A 12,247-nucleotide genomic window follows, 5' to 3' on the forward strand; every position below is an offset into this window, starting at 1 on the left:
AAAATGTCAAAGAGGGGTAAAAATTATTTTATAAACAAATAAATATGGTGGTTCCCATTTGTAATCATATCAAAGTATACAAATCTAAAGAAAAGAATCCTATGTAGCCATATGTACATTAGAAGGTATCATTTGTATATATGGTGATTGTAAAGTAGAGCAGACATTGACATCCCATAGACGGCAATGTCTGTGGCACAGACTCTGCCAGAACATTGAGCATAGGTCAGAACATAGGTCAGAATTTTCTGACAGAAATTCCGCCCAGAAAATGGGTGTGAATTGGTTAACAGAAACCCTATTTTCCTGCATTTTACCTTCAGGCAGTGGAATTTCTAGCCGAAATTCAGAACTGGAATTCTGGTTGGAAATTCTGTGGTGTAAACCCAGCCTAAGGGTTGTTCCACCTGGATAACCCCTTCATTTAAGCTAGGAATCTGGATGAATTGCAGCTGTTTTTTGGCAGAAAGCTATGTTTTTTAATCCTGGAAAACCCCTTTAAGGGTGCATTCACACTACGGAATTCCCGCAGGAATTCCACGAGTGGAACTCCGCGAGCGGAATTCCACGGTGTGAACTTAACATTAGTGTGGATGGGTCTCCGCGAGACCCCTTCACACTGCGGAATTTCAGCGGCAGACAATACCGCTCTGAAATTGTTCCGCGCAAAGAAAGAACATGTTCATTCTTTGCGCGGATTCTGCGAGCACTGCATAGCCGTCAATGGTGATGGCTCAGTGCCCCGTGGCCCTAGCAGAGCAGAGATTCCACAGTGTGAACGCACCCTTAGGAGTCTGGTCTGGGATCTGATAACTAAGTGGTCTGGTCTTGAGTTTGATTAAGTGTGATCTGGCACCTGAATTGAAGTTATTTACATGTCACAGAGACATGTTAAACATCTTTTGGAAATGACAGGGACATTTTAACTTACAGATCTGTTCTGGAATCTAAAAAATGTTAGGGTCTCGGTCAGAGTAATTGTATGCATCTGGTATGGGTCTGACTTCAAGAAATAGGTATGTGGTATGACTAGATTTAGTGATCTGGTCTGGGGTAGTATATTGCTGCTTACCAGTTTGATAGATAGTTTTTTTTTTTATTGCAGTTAGATTTGAAAGCTTGTCTTTGCCTTAAAGAGTACCTATCATCAAAATTAATTTTCTTAACTAACTCATATTATATTCCCTAACTACTCCTGCCCTTACAGAGTTTTTCAAAGCTGTGAAATTTTTTGTATCAAACCTTTCCCCTTCCTCACATTGTGTGAGCTCCCAGCAGGAGAAAGTGGGTGTTCTCCAGCAGGTGCAACATCACTGAATCCTGTGAGAGCTGTGCCTCGCCATGCCCTGCACGCATTTCCTGAGTTTGATCTCCTGCCAGGCTGGGAGAAGATCAAACTAACTGTTTGACTTGCGCTGGGAACAGAACAGAGCCACCTAGTGGCCGTTCAGAATTTTAAAGGTTGAGAATTTTAACCGCAAGTAAATAGCAATGTGTTGTATAATTACATAAGGAACAATATATTAAAAGCTTAGTTTGGTGACAGGCACCCTTTAACCTCTATTAAATGATAAAGGGCCTATCAAACTAATAACATGAATTCTATATCCACAGGATAGAGAATAAGTGTCTAAACGCAGGGGGGCTGACCGCTACCCATTTCTTACCTCTGAGCATTCTTGTTACGCCTAGCGCTCCGGGTCCCCGCTCCTCCCCGGAGCGCTTACGGCGTCCCTCTCTCCGCAGCGCCCCGGTCGGTCCCGCTGACCGGGAGCGCTGCACTGTCATGGCCGTCGGGGATGCGATTCGCACAGCGGGACGCGCCCGCTCGCGAATCGCATCCCAGGTCACTTACCCGTTCCCGTCCCCTGCTGTCATGTGCTGGCGCGCGCGGCTCCGCTCTCTAGGGCGCGCGCGCGCCAGCTCCCTGAGACTTAAAGGGCCAGTGCACCAATGATTGGTGCCTGGCCCAATTAGCTTGATTGGCTTCCACCTGCTCCCAGACTATATCTGTTCTCTGTCCCTGCACTTCCCTGCCGGATCTTGTTGCCTTAGAGCCTAGTGAAAGCGTTACTGTGTTTGTCCATACCGTGTACTTGACCTCCTGCTATTACCTTATTGACTACGATCCTTGCTGCCTGCCCCGACCTTCTGCTACGTCCGACCTTGCTTCTGCCTACTCCCTTGTACCGTGCCTATCTTCAGCAGTCAGAGAGGTTGAGCCGTTGCTAGTGGATACGACCTGGTCACTACCGCCGCAGCAAGACCATCCCGCTTTGCGGCGGGCTCTGGTGAAAACCAGTAGTGACTTAGAACCGGTCCACTAGCACGGTCCACGCCAATCTCTCTCTGGCACAGAGGATCCACCTCCTGCCAGCCGGCATCGTGACAATTCTGGACCCCATCGTCCAACATAAACTGGTAATCACTGCCAAGTTTTGTAAATCTTGAAAGATGGGGGTTAGAGTGCACAGAAGTAAAAGGCAGGCAATGCTCTAGATATCACAGGGGGTCCCAGTGGTCCAACCTCCCCAGCTATCAGACACTTACCCCGTATGCTGTAAATAGAGGATAAGTGTTATTAACTGTTAACCACTTTAATGAGCAGGGATTTTGCCAGTCAAATGTTTTCTATGGGCCTGTGTATCTTTTCTACTTATACCACTGTATGATGCAATGTCAGTCCTATAGATATGGCCTAGATAGGAGAGTGGTGTAGTGCATTCAATTGTTGTAGAACTCAAAACAATAACATGACAATGACATTATTAAGTATTACTGCATCCTAGAATCCTTGACAATATACAGAAGAAAAGTCAGTATATTAATATAAATTATAACTATTTAACTAAAAAAGCAAAGAAAGTTCAAGATTGATCAAGGATACACTCAAAGGCTTTAATAAATAGGTTCAATGTACAGGCTGTTATTTTACAGAGGTCACAGGCACAGCTGAGGTTACATGTCACTGTATAGAATTTAAGATGAGGATGTATATGACCTGCAGGTGTCATTTACAATACTAGCAGTCCTAGCAATATACTAATGTGACAATACATCAGCACATGTGAGCTTTCTGTACTTTGAGGTGACATTCAGAATAACAATGAGATCAATCTGGAGACTAAATATTTCTACACAAGTAATATATACAATGCATTTGGAATGTCTTTAGACCCTTTTAAATTTAGTTATGGTGTGTCCTTCTGCTTAAAAAAAAACAACAACAACAATGTTTTCCCTTCATTCTGCACTCAATACCCCATCTTGAGAATGTGAAAACAGAATAAAAAAAAAAAGAAAAACAAACATTTTGTATGGACTTAAGTATTCACACCTTCTGTACTTCAATTAAACTGATCTGATACCATATAAAACCTGAAGATAGGAGTGGTGCTGTTTTTTGGAATATATCAGCTCTGATTTTTCACTCCTGGATAACCCCTTTAACCCCTTAAGGACCCAGCCATTTTACACCTTAGGACCTGGCCACTGTCACTTTAAACATTAATAACTCTGGAATGCTTTTAGTTATCATTCTGATTCCGAGACTGTTTTTTTCTGACATATTCTACTTTAATAGAGTGGTAAAATTTTGTGGTAACTTGCATTCTTTCTTGGGGAAAAATCCCAAAATTTGATGAAAATTTTGAAAATTTTGCATTTTTCTAACTTTGAAGCTCTCTGCTTGTAAGGAAAATGGATATTCCAAATATTTTTTTTATTCGAATATACAATATGTCTACTTTATGTTTGCATCATAACATTGACGTTTTTAGTTTTGGAAGACACCAGAGGGCTTCAAAGTTGAGCAGCAATTTTAAAATTTTTCACAAAATTTTCAAACTCACTATTTTTCAGGGACCAGTTCAGTTTTGAAGTGGATTGGAGGGGCCTTCATCTTAGAAATACCCCATAAATGACCCCAAACTGCACCCCTCAAAGTATTCAAAATGACATTCAGTAAGCGTTTTAACCCTTTAGGTGTTTCACAGGAATAGCAGCAAAGTGAAGGAGAAAATTCACAATCTTCATTTTTTACACTCACATGTTCTTGTAGACCCAATTTTTGAATTTTTACAAGGGGTAAAAGGAGAAAATGTATACTTATATTTGTAGCCCAATTTCTCTAGAGTAAACACATACCTCATATGTCTATATAAAGTGTTCGGCGGGCGCAGTAGAGGGCTCAGAAGCGAAGGAGCGACAAGGGGATTTTGGAGAGTATTTTTTACTGAAATGGTTTTTGGGGGGCATGTTGCATTGAGGAAGCCCCTATGGTGCCAGAACAGCAAAAACACCCCACATGAAATACCATTTTGGAAACTAGACCCCTTGAGGAATGTAACAACCTATGCATATGAAAAAAAAATGAAATTTTCACTAAAATGTGTGTTTCCCCCCAAATTTCACATTTTTGCAAGGGTTAATAGCAGAAAATACCCCCAAAATGTATCTCTTCTGAATATGGAGGTACCCCATAAGTTGACCTGAAGTGCACTACGGGCAAACTACAATGCTCAGAAGAGTCATATTTGTCTTTTTGAGAGCAAATTTTGCTCGGGGGGGGCATGTCGCATTTAGGAAGCCCCTATGGTGCCAGGACAGCAAAATAGCCCCCACATGGCATACCATCTTGGAAACTACACCCCTTGAGGAACGTAACAAGGGGTACAGTGAGCATTTACCCCCCCCCCCACTGGTGTCTGTCAGATCTTTGGAACAGTGGGCTGTACAAAATTTTTTATTTGCACAGCCCACTGTTCCAAAGATCTGTCAGACACCAGTGGGTTGTAAATTCTCACTGCACCCCTCATTACATTCCGTGAGGGGTGTAGTTTCCGAAATGGGGTCACATGTGTTTTTTTTTTTTTTTTTGCGTTTGTCAAAACCGCTGTAACAATCAGCCACCCCTGTGCAAATCACCTCAAAAGTACATGGTGCACTCTCCCTTCTGGGCCTTGTTATGCGCCCCCAGAGCACTTTGCGCCCACATATGGGGTATCTCCGTAGTCGGGAGAAATTACATTAACATTTTTGGGGGGCTTTTTTCCCTTTTACCTCTTGTCAAAATGAAAAGTATAGGGTAACACCAGCTAGTGTAAATTTTGGGGGGCTTTTTTCCCTTTTACCTCTTGTCAAACTGAAAAGTATAGGGCAACACCAGTTAGTGTAAACATTTTTTTTTTACACTAACATGCTGGTGTAGACCCCAACTTCACCTTTTCATAAGGGGTGAAAGGAGAAAAAGCACCACAAAATTTGTTAGGCAATTTCTCCCGAGTACGGCGATACCCCATATGTGGCCCTAAACTGTTGCCTTGAAATACGACAGGGCTCCAAAGTGAGAGCGCCATGTGCATTTGAGGCCTAAATTAGGGATTTGCATAAGGGTAGACATAGAGGTATTCTACCCCAGTGATTCCCAAACAGGGGGCCTCCAGCTGTTGCAAAACTCCCAGCATGCTTGGACAGTCAACGGCTCTCTGGCAATACTGGGAGTTGCTGTATTGCAACAGCTGGAGGCTCCGTTTTGGAAACAGTGGCGTACCAGACGTTTTTCATTTTTATTGGGGAGGGGAGCTGTGTAGCCTGATACTCACTGTAAGCCCCCTACCCATGTGAATGTACCCTGTACATTCACTGGGGGGGGGGGGGGGGGGAACCTCCAGCTGTTGCAAAACTACAACTCCCAGCATTCACGGTCTACCAGTGCATGCTGGCAGTTATAGTTTTGCAACAGCTGGAGGCACATGGGTTGGTAAACACTGAGTTAGGAAACAGACAATGTTTCCCAACCAGTGTGCCTCCAGTTGTTGCAAAACCACAACTCCCAAACATTCTCAGGCATGCTGGAAGTAGTAGTTCAGCAACATCTTTAGAGCTAGATGTTGCCGAACTACAACTCCCAGCATGCTTGGAGTTGTAGTCTTGCAACATCTGGAGGACAACAGTTTGCAGACCACTAATACAGTGGTTCCCAATCTGTGCCTTCCAGATGTTGCAAAACTACAACTCCCAGTATGCCAAAACTGTCCAGGTATGCTGGGAGTTGTAGTTCTGCAACATCTGAAGGGCCAGATGTTACAGAAATACAACTCCCAGCATGCCTGGACAGTAAGAGCATGCTGAGGATGTGTAGTTTTGCAACATCTGGAAGGGCACAGTGGTCTCCAAACTGTGGACCTCCAGATGTTGCAAAACTGCAACTCCCAGCATGCCCAGACGCCAAGGGCTGTCTGGGCATGCTGGGAGTTGTAGTATAAGGGGACCAGATGGAGCAGTCCAGATCGTTTTACGGCGGTCTGGACTGCTGCAAAGGTCCCGCAACGCCGCCAAAGATACACTCACCTGCGGCCACCGCCGCTGTCTGCACTGCTGGGATCAAGGTCTTCAGGGACGAGGTAAGTACCGGGGCCAGGCCCTAGCACTCCCCCATCCCCCGCCGCATCCTCCGATCTTCCTCCCGTTCTCTCCGGACTTCCAGGGGCCACCTCACTCCTATACTTCAGCATGGTCCTGGCTGTCTGTGACAACCGGGATCATGCAAATATACCGGGCGGTAGGGTCCCAGAGACCCGATCAGCCTGGTAACACCGCAGATCGCAGGGGCGATTTCCCTCGCGATTTGCGACGATCGCCGTCATGTGGGCTGACATGGCCCCCCTCGACGTTTGCCCTGGATGCCTGCTTGAAGCATTTCAGCAGGCATCCGCTTCCGATCTCTGCCCGGCGCGCGGCAGGGACCGGAAAACGGCAGAACGTCCGAGGACGTCCAAGGTCCTTAAATCCCAGGGTGCCAGGACGTTCCCGGACATCCTGGGTCCTTAAGGGGTTAAAGGGGTACTCCACTGGAAAACATTTTTTTTTAAACATCAACTGGTGCCAGAAAGTTAAACAGATTTGTAAAATGCTTTTATTAAAAAAAAATCTTAATCCTTCCAGTACTTATCAGCTGCTGTATGATCCACAGGAAGTTCTTTTCTTTTTGAATTTCCCTTCTGCCTGACCACAGTGCTCTCTGCTGACACCTCTGTCCATTTTAGGAACTGTCCAGAGCAGGATAAGTTTTCTATTGGGATTTGTTCCTACTCTGGACAGTTCTTAAAATGGACAGTGCTGTCAGCACAGAGCACTCTGGTAAGGCAGAAAAAAATTTCTAAAAGAAAAGAACTTCATGTGGTTCATACAGCAGCTGATAAGTACTGGAAGGATTACAATTTTTAAATAGAAGTAATTTACAAATGTTTAACTTTCTGGCAACAGTTGTTTTAAATTAATTTTTTTCCCCCAGTGGAATACCCCTTTAACCATGCAGAAAAGGCGTGAGAAGAAAGTTTGTTTCTGGTATTTACTACTCTTTCAGTAAAGTATTTTATGACATTACCTCTGATAAGATAAGGAGATAAGATGTCTTATAGTGGGGGCCTGCCGCTGGGACCACATATCGCCATAATGCATAACACATACCGTATAACACATAACGGCATGCCCCCTCCCGTAGACATAAATGGAGGGGGCATGGTGTGACATCACAAAGGGGGCGTGGCGTTACGCCATGTCCCCAGTCCCGGAAACAAAGAGCTTTCCAGACTGGGGAAATACAGAATAAATCTAAAAAGGATAGCTTGAAGCAGCATCTATGTAAATGCCTCCTCCCAAATCCTTTGTCAGTATTGTACTTTGTCCTCCTTTGCAACCTGTATTCCCAACAGGCTTACAGCTGGAAATATAAATGTATCTTATACTAAGGATGTTAACAATACTTGTTTTCTGAACTGTGATAGTAACTAGTATCTAGTAGTAAGAGTAATTCCTAAATATTCAGCGACATAATTGGACACATGATTAAAGTGTATGTGAAGCTTCAGAAAAGGTCTAATATGTCATAGTGACATGTGAGTAGTTTGGATTGGTGAGGGTCAAGGAGCTTAGGTCACCTCCAACTGCCGAAACGAAATGGAAAGAAGTACGTAGCTATGTCCCTTTGGCTCTGTTTAGCTCAACTCACCTTGTATATAGGAACAGAGGGGGATATTTATCAAAGTTGTCTATGTCCCGCATCAATATAGACCAAACTACAGAGGGTTAGGCTGGTCTATTGAGCACCTAATTTATCAAATGGTGCACGGCTCTTGATAAATTCTGTGCACAGACTGCATGATCTATGCTTTAGTCTATATTTAAACCTGCTCCAACATGGTCTGACATTTCGGCGTACTTTCAGCCTATGCGACTTGTTGCTGAAAAGTCGCTTTTGATAAATTCAGCACCAATGCATTTTTCAATGCATTTCAGTCTAAAATAGACTTGCATGCATCATGTTCTAAAAATCCTCTAGAGCAAAAGTCGCAGAAAAGTCGCACATATTTAGACTGCGACTTTCTGTGCGACAAATTTAGACAAGAAAAAACAGTCTAAATCCTTTGATAAATCTCCCCCAGAGAGTTGTACAGACTCAAATACATCCTGATCTCAGGATGAGCCACAGCTGGACACAGCTGAAGGACACAATGCTCAGCACCTCTGCCCCTTTGTTTCAGAGAGTGGGGGTCTTACTGATCAAAGCTTCCCATATGTCCCTATAACTTGTCAAAGGTTTATTGAAATTGGAGACATACATTAATACATAATAACATATCTTTCTTAAGCGTTTAATAAAATATAGGCTTATTATAATGACTTTTTGTCTGAGGGTTAAACCTTTTTAGGTTCTGGCTAAGCTTGTGGTTGCTGTGGCTAAGTCCTAGCCAATCTAGAGTTGTAGACATAGAGATAGTGGCAATCTGTCAATGTCATAATGCACAATATATTCCATGACACAAAATTTCCATCTGCTAAGTGCCCGGAGATGGTCCAGATACAGAAAAAAATGCCAGAAAAACTGCCACAGTTTTTCCCTGCGTTTTTGCGTTTTTCTGGTGTTTTTTTTCTTTCGTTTTTACCTTTGTGTGGAATTTGCCGTTTTTGGCCCCTTTGGCATTTTTTTTTTTTAATAGTTGGGTACCAAAAAGAAAGAAAAAAAAGAATAAGAAAATGATGCAGTAGGGATGTAAAAATGTATTTAACTAAATATTTATTTTCTATAACAACATTTTTATAATTTTTTTTATAAAGTGTGTGTGTTTAACTTTTTATTTTTTTATTTTTTATGTAGTACTACTACTCCCAGCATGGAACACTGTTCCATGCTGGGAGTAGTAGTACCTGTACTATAGACATATCGCCCCGGGTGTCAGTCTGGCACCCGATGCGATCGTCCATAATATAGCAGAGATATGACTCTATACAATGCTCGCATCTCTGCTCTATTCACATCACTCATTCATATTTTCCGCCCAGAGCTGTGATTGGCCGGATGGTTTCAGCCAGTCACAGCTCTGAGGAAAAGATGAATGAATGAGCGGCCGGCCCGGAGCATAGTGCAGAGCAGGGATGCGAGCGATATATACAGCCGCTCTGCATCTCTGCTATAGACAGGACGGTCACAGCGGGTGTCAGTAGTGACATCCACTGTGATGTGTCCTTAAGCAAGTACTCCTACTCCCAACATGGAGCACACTCTGCTCCATGCTGGGAGCTGTAGTACCTGCATTAATAGACAGATCGCAGTGAGTGTAACTTCTGACACATGATGCGATCTGTCTATTAATGCAGATACTACAGCTCCCAGCATTAAGCAGAATGTACTCCATGTTGGGAGTAGTAGTACTTGTAGTTAAGGAAAGATCATTGCGGGTATCACTCCTGACACCCGCTGTGATTCTCCTGTATAATGTATGGATGCAGCGGCCACTCTCCTATGGTCCCCTGCACGGCCGTGTATATATACACATATTCCGATTTCTCACAGAGAGCTGTGATTGGCTGGAACCATCTGGCCAATCACATGAATATGTGTATATATACGTCAGTGCAGAGGACCATAGAAGAGCGTCCGCTGCATCTATACATTACACAAGAGGATCGCAAGGGACCCCGGCGATCTGTCAATTAGTACAGGTAACTACTACTCCCATCATGGAACAGTGTGTTCCATGCTGGGAGTAGTAGTACTACCTAAAAAAAAAAAAAAAAAAAGGGAAAAATACAGACACACACACTACATTTTTATTATTGTCGGCTACATTTTTAGCGCTTTACCCGCTCACATAAATTGATCCCTGTTTAAAAATTAATAAACATTTCATAATTAAAAAGATACATTTCGTTAGATACAATTTTATCCATCACTACTGTATCATTTTTATTATTATTTTTTTATGGTATTTTTATAAAAAAGGTATCTCCATAATTTTTTGGGATCGCTAAAGTCCAAAAAAGAATAAAAAAAACGCATGCAAAAACTGAAAATTTTAAACCAACGTGGCGTTTTTTTTGGCGTTTTTGCTCTCCCATAGACTTCTATGGAAGGAAAACGCCACAATTTCAGGGCAAAAAACGCCAAACTAGTTTTTTTCGGGCGATTTGAAAATCCAGCCTCTGAGCCCAAAATTGCTGAAAAACGCCAAAAGGATTTAAAAAAAACGCCAAACTGAAAAACGCCAAGTGAATCTGGCATTTTGCAGTTTACTATTGACTTGCAGCTAACATCTGGACGCATTGGCGTTTTTAATGGCGTTTTTGCAAAAAGAAACTCAGTGGAGTTCCAGCCTTATAACAGGAAGTGGTGTAGCAGGGGGACAGAAAACATATTGGTGGATGTTAAGAAGGCTATGATTCGTTTTGTGTCATTCAGGCATCTCAACAGGCCTCCAAATGTAAGCCTGTTGACATGCCTGAATGGCACACAAACTTTTATATCTGTATTGACTATGTATGAAATTTGTGATTGGCAAAAAAAAATTTGCACGTAAAAAAAAAAGTTTATTTTTACATACATTTTTTTTTACAAAATGGGAAGATTAATAAATTGATGTAATAGATGACAACCTTGGTAACCCATTCCTTACATTGTTTTTCTCTACCATCTTGTTCATTTGATCCCAATGTTTTTAATATGACAAAAAAAAAATGTATGACATTTTAAAATAATGTGGACTCTCCAATAATTATGATTAGTGACACAGTGTTACATCAGTTTTTTTTTTTTTTTTTTGTCAGTAGCTAATTCTTTCATAAACAGAATGAAAAACAAAAACACACAAAGCTGGACACAATCTCTGGAGTAAACATCACATTAAATTCTGATAATGAAGCCAAATATTAAATTACTCTGTACATGATTATTCAAGCAATCTAGTGAATGGTAAAGTTATTATCATCTGTGTTTTCTGCATTCATTATAAAATAATATTTTTGCTTGGAATTGAGCAGCAGCATTACAAATGACTATTTAGGATTTCTATTTGTGTTAATCGGGGGTACAGACTAGGAGAAAGGCATATAAAATATTGGAAAATGTACATTCTTACCCCTTTTCACTCCATTTCACTCCAATCCCGGACGAAGGTCAGCGTGCCGAAACGCGCGTTGGAGTGGCAGCACCCCGGTTCCTGCAGCTTTTCAGTGACTACTATATCTGTTGTGGGTATCTTGCTAGCATTATTTGCACTATTATATATTGTACTTCTGATGTATAGATTGTCTATACACCGTAATATATAGCACCTTATTGACTTGCAGTGTTGTACTTCTCATACTGTTTACATATATGTCACTTTTATTCATAATGGTGCTTATATATATATTTATATATACTGTTTGATTACGGATTTATGTGCAATACCCCCCCACCACCATCTCCCCTGCAGGATATCCGGTGGTGCCGTTTTTTGTGATGCATTGTCTTCCTCTTTGTGTGTATCTAATTTTAGTGCATACCAATAAAATTTGTTTTTACCTTTTCATCAAAGTGACTCTTTTTGGGGCTTCTTTGCTTTCTTTTTGCCATGATGAAATAGCAGATTGTGATGAGCTAGTTATTCCTACAATTTTCCTTACTTTTACATCATGGTCATGTCACAAGGAGCTGTGCCTGCATCATCACCAGTGGGTTCCAACTGTATATAACAGCCGACATCTGGCTGTAAAGGCTGCGATCGGTAAAACTCTTTAAATGCCGTGGTCAGTAGCCCCCTTGACATCCAAGGAGTTTAAAAGAGGCAGGCGAGTATTGGAATAGTTAACAGTAGGGTTGATTTCGTAGTGAAGTCTCAATGTTGCATTTAAAAAAAAACTAAATTAAGATTAAAATTAAAAAAGGCTTAACGCGAAAGAAAAAATAAGTATTTGTTGTATTAAAAAT

General features: G+C 41.9%; 1 long non-coding RNA gene across 1 annotated transcript in view; it reads right to left on the reverse strand.

The window, feature by feature from the left end:
• The window catches only part of LOC130272735 (uncharacterized), a 70,119-nt gene extending 58,205 nt beyond the window's left edge, over nt 1–11,914 (reverse strand). Inside the window, exon 1 of the long non-coding RNA XR_008843709.1 lies at nt 11,843–11,914. This is a non-coding gene — a long non-coding RNA (uncharacterized LOC130272735). The remainder of the gene's footprint in view (nt 1–11,842) is intronic.
• Between the last annotated feature and the right edge of the window lie 333 nt (nt 11,915–12,247).

Source organism: Hyla sarda, chromosome 5 (genome assembly GCF_029499605.1).
Source record: "Hyla sarda isolate aHylSar1 chromosome 5, aHylSar1.hap1, whole genome shotgun sequence".
In the NCBI taxonomy this organism is placed as follows: Eukaryota; Metazoa; Chordata; class Amphibia; order Anura; family Hylidae; genus Hyla; species Hyla sarda.